Below are 11536 nucleotides of genomic sequence, written 5' to 3'. Positions count from 1 at the left end.
TATATATATAATTTTCCTTTTAATCAAAAAGTCTTGATATGAAAGTTTACTTAAAAGGTATACCTAATATAATTACTGAAAATCAGTGTTATTTTGACAGCAGGGCATCAGCCCACAGTTTTAAAAATTGATTACTCACCAGACTCAAAATATCAAGGTGATTGGTGATCATATAACTCTGGAAAATTATTGCCAAACAATGCAAATGCTTCATTTTGAAAATACATGACAATACATAACTAATTTAGCATAGTGCTATGACAATTTATTAATGTATGATGCAGAAAAATTTTACTAAAAGTAGCCTAAAGAAATTTATGCAGTTATTTTGTAAGCACAATCGTAAATCCTAATGGTTTTATTAACTGATTTGAAGTTAAATCTATTCTTATATTGTTGAAATAGGAATGCATTTGAAAATATAGGGCAGATAATTAGAATGCACATTTTATTTATTTCTGGCCTTAGGATACATTAGAATTTTTAAACCTCTCACACAGCTATTTGTAAAGAAATAATATTTTAATTTTTGACAGGAGAAATATAATATAACGTCTTTCTCAATAAAGACTACCAAATAATGTGAATATACAGGACATATAGAAGCTAAATGCAAAAATCACATTGAGAATGCAGGAGTGTAAAATGGATTAAGAGAACAAATTGAAAAGTATTTAATGAATCACTTATATTATCAACGTGGTTTAGAATACAAACAGAAGAGATCTCAATTGTGTTTATAGAAAGCAAGTGAGAAAAGATTTTAAAATAAAGATGTGAAATTTTAAGAAGTTAAAAATGAGGGAGAAAAATGAAACAAGACTGGAAGGATAAAGAATTGAAAACTAAGAAAGTGCAAAACTAAGAGTTAGATAAAAGGTGCATAAGATGATGTCTTGGTTACTTTTCTCTTGTTGCTGAGACAAAATATCTGACACCCAAAATTATGGAAGGAAATGTTGACTTAGCTCACAGTCTGTGAAAGTTTCAGTTCATGCTCAGCTGGCTCCAAGGCAGGGTGGCACATGGCAGAGGCCAACTGTTCATGGCAGTGGCAAAGAGCAAAAAGCAACAAGAGTAAAAGGGAAGAGCAGTGGCAAGCAGGCTCTTTCCCTTGGTGCCACTTTGTTCCCTCCTGGCTGTTTTCCTCAGACAATCCACATTCCTGGCTTTTTCAAATTTCTGAGGTCTCCACTGTACTTTTTGCTTAACACTCACAGCTTCACACACTGACCTCTCAGGGGCACAATACCTGGCCTCCCAGGCCTTCTTCTGAAATCTAAGTGGAAGCCTCTTTAAGCTCAGAGTCTTTAATTCTTCATGTGCCTAAAACAAATGCCGTGTGGACGATGTTAAGGCCTACTGCTCCACCTGGAGCAGTAGCTAAGTTTTCCTTTCTCTTGGCCATAGGGGTTGAGTGCCTGAATCACTGGGCACCTGATTCTGAGAAAAAATTCTCTGTGTTGCCACCATTCCAGAACATGGTGCTCTGCGACTTTCTTCTCAAAGCAATGTCTTTCACCTTTGCAGGTTTGAGGCTGCCAAAGTTGGAGACTTGCTGGGTCTAGTGATGCCATCAGGCAATCTTTTCTATTCTTCTGTTCCTTCTGAGCAAAGCAGATATCCTCAGCTCTGTCTTTGCAATCCACAGTTTACTGGAACTTCCTTCCAGTCCAAGCTCACAACATTTTAAATCATCCTGCTGAGCTGTTTGCTCTTGATTCACAACATAAATCTGGCCAAAAGCCCCCAACAACAGCCATGCCACCACCTCAACATTGAACTGCCTTGAAATTTCTTCTGCCAGATTAATTAGTCCACCGCCCTTAATCCCAGTTTTAGGCAAAATCTCTGGACAGAGGAAAATGCAGACAAACTTTCTGCCAAGCCATAACACATCATCTGGAGTCCAGCAACAAATGCAGTCTTTCTTCCCAGCAGAAACCCACACCAAGTCTTTTCTGCCAGGATTTCTACCAACCTTCTGGTCTTCTGAGCTCTGACCAGAATCTCCCATTGAGAAAAGCTGAAGGTGTTCCAGCTCTATTCTTTCAGGTGACGTTTCCAAACCTTTCCAAACTCTTCCCACAAGCCATTTGCAAAGGCTCTTGATGTACATTATCAGGTGTAGTCACAGCAACGACCCCATTTCTCTGGTACCAAATTCTGTCTTGGTTACTTTTCTTTCATTGCTGAGACAAAATACTTGATGCCCCAAGTTAAAGAAGGAGAGGTTTATTTATCTCACAGTCTGTGGAGATTTCAGTCTATACTTAGGCAGCTCCAAAGCATTGTGGCATATGGCAGAGGGTAACAGTTCATGGATGTGAAACAGCAAAACCAACAAAAGCAAAAGAGGGAAATGGCAGTGGCAAGCAGTCTCTCTCTCCCTTGCACTGTATGCAAAATTCCCGCCCCAGGGGCATGTATGGCACTCACACACATAATCCCAGCATTGGAATATGAATCAATCAAAAATCTAGAACCCATGACTGCATGAGGGTTTGGGGAGACAGACAGACACAAACCATAACTTCTGATATAGTAAAAAGAGCAAGATCTAGAGGTTGGAAGAATAGCACTGCTTATTCTGTCACATGTCTCTCACAGGGTCCATTTCCTTGGGTTTCTGAATGTACCCTACATTCATTAGTTCAAACTCAAACCATTACTGAAATATGAAATTGAATTTTTTTCATGAGACAGAACAGTGAGATCCTTAAAAACCTAAGATCTGTTTGTAAGTTTATTTTATCTAGTTACCTTCATTGTTACTAATCTTATTTACTAAAAACCACTTTTCTCTATTGAATTGGCTTTGCTACTTTGACAGAAATCAGTTGACTATAATATTGTTGGTCTATTCTGCACTCTCTGTTCTATTCTACTGACCTATGTGTCTGTTATTCTGAAATATTAAATGATCTTTATTACTATGGCTTTAAAATAAATTCTGAAATTAGCTGTATGTACTATATATATACATATAATTACTTTTTGTCTACTCTAGATATCTGGTCGTATCATGTAAGCTATACAACAAGTTATCTGATATCTAAAAAGTAGCTCACAGGATTAATTTTGATATATGAATTAGGAAGAATTGATATTTTCCCAATTTTGGTGTGCTAATAGAAAAATATGAAGTATCTCTTCACTATTTACATCTGCAGCATTTTCTTTTATTTAGATCTTTAGTATATTCTTTTCAGTTCTACAATTTTCTGTATGTAGACTGAATATATTTCATTGAGTATATACATCAGGGTTGGGGATGTACCTCAGTGGCACAAGTTTCTGCCTAACAAGCACAAGGTCTTGAGTTTGATTCCCAGTTCCAAAAAAAAAACCATGAAAATGTATAGATCAATATTTATAGGTGTTATTTTGATAATATCTTTTCAAATTTCACTTCCTAATTGTGCATTGCAGTATTTGCTGTGTCCTGTGCAGCTCTTGATGTTCCTGTGGAAAAATGGCAAGAAGATGAATAAATAAAGACAAGAAATTAAAGCTGAGGTCAGGTGCAGCCCTCTCTCCTGATGGAAGGAAAGGAACTGCCCAAGAACTGTAGAGCATTTTTTCTGCACTCAGGAATTTGATGTCAATTTCAACCTCTCTGCCTAGCAACCAGTTTTCAAGGTGGAAGAGCTTGTTTATATAGCTGGAAAAGCTCTTCATGTTTTCAGGCAGGTTTGGCTTAGACCCCCACATGTGATTGATTTCTAGCTTCAGCTGCTCCCTATAGTATATATAAGATGTGACTGAAAAATAAAGCATGTCTAAATAAAAAAAAAATTACAATAAAAGACAAATTGTGATTACTTGCTCTCATAATACTCTCCTTCACTTTGAACATATAGTTCTGGAAGTCTTCTTTCCTGTCTTTACTAGACGTGATGAATATATGCTGAATGCTAATGCCAAACACCATCTCTTGGAAAATCAGGTTCTTAAAATTGTTATAGTATGTTTCCATTTACCTTCTTTACTGTAACTGTCCCATAAGGCATCTGGGTCTTCCCCAAAGTCAAAGTGACTGTGAAAGGTAAATTTAAAACATCAACTTAGGATATTGAGGCAGCCAAAATAGCACAGTGATAGATACAATACGGGACTTCCAGAACCTCCTCAGACAGTAGCAAGAATGGTGAAATAATTGTGTTCAAGGTGAAGAAGAATATTTTGAGATGGATTATTAGCAATGTGTTTTTTAATGCAATATTTATTTTTAATTTAAACATAAATTGTATTGTATTGTTTTGGTGGTGTTGGAGATTGAAGCCAGGGCTTTATGCATGAACGGGAAAAGTTCTACCACTGAGCCACACCCCCTGTACACCTGTATTGTATTGTTTATCTCCCTTTGAATATAGGAAATTAGCTGAATATATGTATGGTCCTTTTATTCTGATGTTGTTAAACTCCATTATTAATTCTAGCAGATGGGTTTAACAGCTGAGTGTTCAATAAAATCATCATGTCTCTAAAAAGACAGTGATAGCATTTCTTTTCCAATTGAACGGATTTTATATATTTCTTGCTGATTGCACTGTCTAGGATATGCAGCACAGGTTTTGGATAGGAGTAGTGAAAAAGAATATCCTGGCTTCTTCACAATGTTAGAGGGCTAGTATCTTATTTCTGTATATTGTTCTATATAACGTTCACTGTTTTTTGTAAATATTTTTAATCAACTTGACAATTTGTAGTCTGCTTTTACTCATGGACTACATTTTATCATGAGTAGATGTTGGGCTTTCCAGAGGTTCTTTCCACATCAAATGGTATAATCATCTGAATTTTACTTTTTTGTTCCTATTGACATGCTGGTGTAGACTTTTATTTTCAAATGGTAAGTCATTCTTGAATACCTTAAATAAATTACATTTGTTGTCATGTGTAACTCTTTTCTTGTATTGTTGCTATCAGTTACTCACGATTTCTGGGACTTTTGTGTGTATAACCAAGAAATCATGAGTCAAATTAAACCTCTCCTCTTTTTTAATTTTATGTTCTGGTATTGTGTATAAGTGAAAGAAAAGATGATTGATACAGTACTGCAATTTTTTTTGTCATGGATTTTCCTGGCTTTGGTATTACCTTAAACTGGTCTTCTAAAATGAGTTAAGAAAATTTCTCTGTTATATATATTGTCAGGAAGACATTGTCAAAATTTTCTACTACCTTTTTCTTAAACATTTGGTAGAAATTATCAGTGAAACAATATGACCTTTTACTTTTTCTTTCTTTTTTTAAATTTTGTGTGAAGTTTTTAGTGATTCAATTCATTTAACATGTGGAAAACTAGTTATGTTATCTATTCCTCCATATAGGAGTTTAAGTAGTTTTTCTAAGTAAATTAGTAAATACAGTTTAATTTACCAGATTTTCAAAAGTATTATCGTTCATTAGGATCAGTGGAAAAGAGAATTCTCTCTCTCTCTCTCTCTCTCTATTGATTGGTTCAGTGATTTATCAATTTAATTGAGCTTTAAAACCTCCAATACTCTCTTTCCAACTTTCCAATACTCTCTATTGTATTCTTTTATTAAATGTCATTAGTTTGGCTTCTATTGATCTTATTTTATTTTTCAAATTAGTATTAGGACTTTCAAATAAAAATATTATTACTTTTATTTATTTAGTTTCCCAAGTCTAAAGTATTGACAACTGACTTTTGATGTTTATTTTATTTTTTCTGATATAGGTCTTTAAGGCTATAGGTTTCTCAGTACAGCTTTGAGAGTGTTCTACTGAAAGTTCACACATATGGTAATTTTATTTTCAATTACATCAAAGTACTTTTCAATTTCTTTTGAGACTTCATTGTCATATTATTATTTGGAAATATATAATTCCACTGCTACCTATGAGTGGATTTTCCAGGTACCTTTTGCTATTGAATTTTAATTTAATTTCACTATGGTCTGAGAACATAAATTGTCTGATTCCCAAACTGATAAATTCTTAATGTGTGGCTTGGTGCTAGAAGATGGACTAAATGTAAATATTCCGTACAGTCTCACAAAAGATAATCCTCTGACTTCGGCTAGAATATTCTTCAAACATCAATGAAATAAAGTTGACTGATAACATTCTTAATAATAAATATCTTCTAGGAGAATTATGCAATACCACCTTTTAAACCTTTCAATTTTCAATTTTCTTTGCTGTCAATTTTCACCTTAAATAATTGCTCCAGTTTTCTTTTGCTGCTATTAAGAGGATATAACATAACACACTCATTGTTGTTTTAATTTACCTAAACATTTATATTGCAGTAGTCCTATTTTCTTTCTTCCTTTCTTTCTGCCTTTTTTCAATCCCTACTCCATCCCACCCTCCTTTCTTCCTCCCTTCTTTTCTTTGAGGTATGTGTTTGCGATGTTGCCCAGGCTGGTAATCTGACCAGCCCAGGATTCTGAGTAGCTTTCTTTGGGCATCTTTTAGGCATTTGGGTAATTTCTTATCCATACAGTCAATTTCTTTCACTGATTTTTTTATGTAATTGCGTTAATATATATCATGTTTATAATTGTTTTCTACTCAGTTTTACAGGTGTGTTATTTCTCCCTCCCCATTGATCAGCATTTACTAGCATATCAATTATATTTTTATAAAAATTATTATCTTAGAATTAAAATTATTATATTAATAAACATTAAGGATATATTTAAATAATGCTATGGTACTATGGTGCTCCCATAAGTATCTTATGAGCATGTCTGTGTTTTTCTCCTGTTCTTTTCAGTATTGTAATTCATTTAACTTATCTGTATATTGTGATGACATAATATGTTATATTATTAATTCATAGCAATGTGTTATCAACTAAGAATAATAAATTTTCCATAATTATAATAACTTTATATATGCTTTCTCTGATACTATTCAGTTTCTTTATCTAAACTCCTAAATAATTTTCCGTCACAAAGACCCCTTCACATAAAGTAATGCTTCGTTTGTGAATGCTTCTATTCATGAACAATTTGGTTCCCAAACAGAAGCATCAGGCAAATTTTTGCTTCAATTCCCAAACTCCACATTCAGTGACAAATATGAATGTGGCCATCTATCCCAGAATCATAGAACGAATTAAATTTGTGAAGTGAGGTAACAGTGTATTAGTTACAGCTACTTTAAATTCCTTTCACATTTTCAACATAAATGTCATAATTAGGTCTTATAATGTTTAATTCTTTATATTTTTGAAATTTTTTTTTTAAAAGTTTGACATGCTTTGTAACTTTTTGTTAAAGCCATGTATGACATATCAGATAACAGAAACTGGGCTTATATTCTGCTTTTGTGTAAGGATTTACATTGTTTCTATTTGAGGTTGGGTTATATCTAATGTTTGCCATAGTTTTATGTGCTAGAGGATTAAAATTCCTTTTTGAGACTTGTTTTGGGTCCACCATTGTGTAATCAAAGTTTGCATCTAGAAGATTTTGCTTTTAGGTGCAAACCACTGCTACATATTGGAATCTTATTAATCTGGTGAGAAATTGCAAAGGAATGAAAGTATTACATAATCTCATAACTAAATTTGTAGAATTTTATAACTAAGAAAATGTTGTATAGTCTCAGGTTTTTAGTATTGTCTTTATTTTTCATGGAATGATGTTTCTGAACTCCATACATTTTTCTTTAAACTTAGCGATATCCCCAGCCCACATTTTGTCATTAGGGCAAATAAAAAAACCGGGTTCTGAGGACTAACAGTGGATTTCCTCCTAAATGGAATACACTGAATTATCTTTCCCCTGTGCAGATTATGGGTAAATCACTGACTATTTTACAGTGGTTACTCTGTCCCTTTTCTAGAGCCAGAAAAGAATCTTTCTGAGCTTCTCAAGGTGGAAGACTGCTGGCGATGGGGGAGGAATACTCACTGACACATGTAAGTCTCAGTATAAGGGCTAAAGGGCAACAACTCTCCTTCAGGGTCAGAATTTCTAATACTTTCAAAAGTATTGTTTTATAAATATTAATTCATCTTTAATAATATTTGCTACATTAATAAATAAATGAATTATAAATAAATGGGAAAAATTCAAATATTTGATGAATAAAAGAAGTAGGGCAGTAGAGAAATCCCAGTACTCCTACTTCTACTTTGACTTCTCCAATTCTCTTACTAGGGAATAGATTAGTCACACTAGAAAATTCACACATATTTGAAATTTAATTTTTTTATTTAAAATTTAACATGTGCCATTGTGAAATGTGTTTGATAAGCACATGAAGACTTGGATTGGAAGAGTTTCAATCCTCAGAATTTCTTTTTTGTAACGGGAATCAAACTCAAGACCTTGCACTTGTCAGCCAGGCATATGTGCCACTGAGCTATATCCCTGGCTCAATCCTCAGCATTAATCACCTTATCTTCAAGCATCTATTAAGAATTTCTGTTTTATTTTAAGCACAAGCCTCTTCGTAACCTTTTGTATCAAAAAATTCTTATTTGGGTATGTTTGTAAGGTTCTTGCCATTATAAAGACAGGATTCCTGATTCTACTATCCCAAGCTACTACTACTGTCTCTCCTTCTCTTCCACTTAATATAATTATGATAGCCAAGACCTATAGAATATCTCACGTCTTTGGTTAAATATATGATTGGTGCTATGTTCATGTGTTGAAAATTTAATTTCCAGGGTAATAGCATTGAGAGGTGAAACATGAATACATTCATAGGTCATGAGAGTAGATACAGCCTTCGTGAATGGATTAATGCCATTACCACCGGAGTAGTTTAGTTATATCGTTGAAAGAATTTCTTCCTTATTGAAAGACTACAATAGCCCCCCTTTCCTCTCTCTTTTGCCTCTGTGGTACTTTCTGCCATGTTATGATGGAGCAAAAAGGTCCTGTTGGCACCTAGAACTTCAACTTCCAATTGAATAGAATTAGGAGAAAATCGGTCTCTACTGTTTAGAAATTACTCAGCCTCTCTACTGTTTAGAAAAATTACTAGTAGCACCAAACAGGTTAAGGCAACCATGGCCATTTTTCTAAACAATTGTAATAAACCATTTCAATGATTAAGTAACTGTTCCTCCTGGAAATAAATTAACTCAGATACAGATGAAAATATTCTTCCAATAATTCCCAGCTAGTAAGAGACAGCTAAAACACAAAGAAAACTCTCTGAAACAAAAATATATGATATTGGAGCTGGGGATTTAGCTCAGCGGCAAAAGCACCTGCCTGGCAAGCGCAAGGTCATGAGTTCGGTTCCCGGTACCGGAGAAAAACCAAGAAAAACCAAAAATATATGATATTAGTCTCTGTTTTGATATCTCTAATTAGTATGCATGGGAATTATATTTTTCTTCCTACACTAAAACTAAAACACATGAAACATTTGATACCATTAAATCTGAATAATCAAAATTGTATTTGCAAAAAATAGTTCAAAAGGCTTATCTATTTCAGATTTGTATGATAAAGGAGAAAAATTATAAAATACTTTAAAGACTGTTAATTTAATGTTTTTTCTTAAGCGAACTCATCCTAAAGCCACTTATTCATTATCTCTCATAACTAAATATTTACTAGTAAATAACTAAATATTTACTAATTGTGATCCAGTGAAACTGGATCCCAGTTATTTGCTAAAATATAAAATTGTTAAGCAAAAATGTTTAATTGCAAAACTGGAAATCTGAGAGTTGGTCCTGGACAATTGTGCAATAATGGAACAAGCACTAATTCCCATCAATTTCAATTGCCTCTTCTTACACTAAAGAAGGTTTTATTATGTGACTTAAGATTGCAATTTAAAATTTACACTTGTTTTCACTCACACATGCATTCTTCAAAAAGACTAAATCATCGATTCTATTTTTATTCCCTATATATGTCTCACATTTATATGAATGCTGGTCACAATTGCCACTGCATTTTAAAAAACTTCTTTTAAAATTGCAGATGCTTGTAAGCTTTATTTAATTTTTCTCTAGTTTTTGCAAAATTCATAAGCTAACCTGATCAACTTGCAGGTTGTTTGGTGACTGCTTGCTTTAGAGGGCTCTCTTCTTGGATAGTATATTTCCTCCCCAAGAAGTCAGAAGGTAGTCGTATTTGAATATCTTTTCTTCTTATTACTCAAACGATATTTTTGCTAATTTTGTTTTGAAATATTTCAATAAACAAGACATAGATTAAATTTCTATCTAAAATGCATAGATTTTTAAGGTACAGTTTTTTGAGTTTTGACAAAATACATGAAACTGTGGAAACATCACCTTAATCATGTATAGGATATTTCTAAACTTCCATGAAGTTTCATGGTCAAAGTCATCCTCCCAAGGGAATCAGTGATATAAGCTCTTGGATCACAACTTAGATTGCCCTTTTACTGAATTTAACAAAAAATAACTGTACCTTTTCTATTAGTCTATACGTTCTCAGTCCATGTATGACTTACATTTCATCTTTGAGCTCCAAGTCCCCAAGTTTCACTAGAGTACTCCATAGTAAGCTGAATAATTTATAGCTTCCCAGAGAAGGTCACTGATGCAATTTTTTTTAAGGTATACCCCAGAAGTCCTGGAATGAGAATGGGAATGCAGGCATTTTGAGGCTCCTTGCGTTAGATCTTCATTCAGGGAGAAACAGGTGTTCATGGATAAATATTCTTATTTCATTTTTCCTAAGTTTAATCCTTTGCATATGTGAAATTCCCCAGTGGAATTCAGACTGGTTCCCACAAAGCCAACTTATTTTCTAAATTTTGTTGCCTGTAAGAATTTCACATATAAATTGTTCTTAAGCCATCACCTTTCTTCAGATTTTTTATTAGGAAGAATATTGTCTCAAAACAAAGAGAAGCTTGTCATATTTACAGCGAGGTCATTGTAATATTTAATTTATGTGGCTGTAAAAGTCTCAACCAAGACAGTGGCAAAGCGATAAATGAAGAAGAAAGTTTAATAGATAAATAGATAGATGTAATTGTAGATAGACCTTTAAATACTGATGGTATTTAAAACCTGCCTGTGAAAAAGAGAAGGGGAGGGATATCTGAGAAGGTTAACTTAAAAGAAAAAAATGGTACAGAGAAGTCCAGTAATATTCTATCTATTCCCAAACAGGACTTCAAACTATTCTGAAAAGACATACTTGGGCTGTAGTTAGACTTAAGGATGAAACATGCAGTAAACAATTTTTTAAAAGCATTTTCTCTATAATTAACTAATCCTCAGATTAGATACACAAATTTCATTTAATATTTATGTAGTATTTATTATATACCTTATAATAAGCAATTAATCCTCTTAAAACTCTTTCTGGTAGGTATTGTTATGATCATCTGTATTTGAAAAGCATTAAGATCTAGACAAAGAAAGATTCAATTATTTTCCGAAGTTTATACAGATAGTGAGAGATGCATTTGAACTTGCCTTTTTAATCCAGGATTAGTGATATTTAACCCTATACTACCCTGTGAGGTTTCATTTTATTGATACTAGCATTATGTCTAGTGCTAATATGATAAAAATATATGATACTGACTGATTAAAAAC

The sequence above is a fragment of the Chinchilla lanigera genome, unplaced genomic scaffold, assembly GCF_000276665.1.
Source record: "Chinchilla lanigera isolate Chin_1 unplaced genomic scaffold, ChiLan1.0 scaffold00042, whole genome shotgun sequence".
Classification (NCBI taxonomy): Eukaryota; Metazoa; Chordata; class Mammalia; order Rodentia; family Chinchillidae; genus Chinchilla; species Chinchilla lanigera.
The sequence above is the reverse complement of the archived record's forward strand: the minus strand, read 5'-3'. Positions refer to the sequence as shown.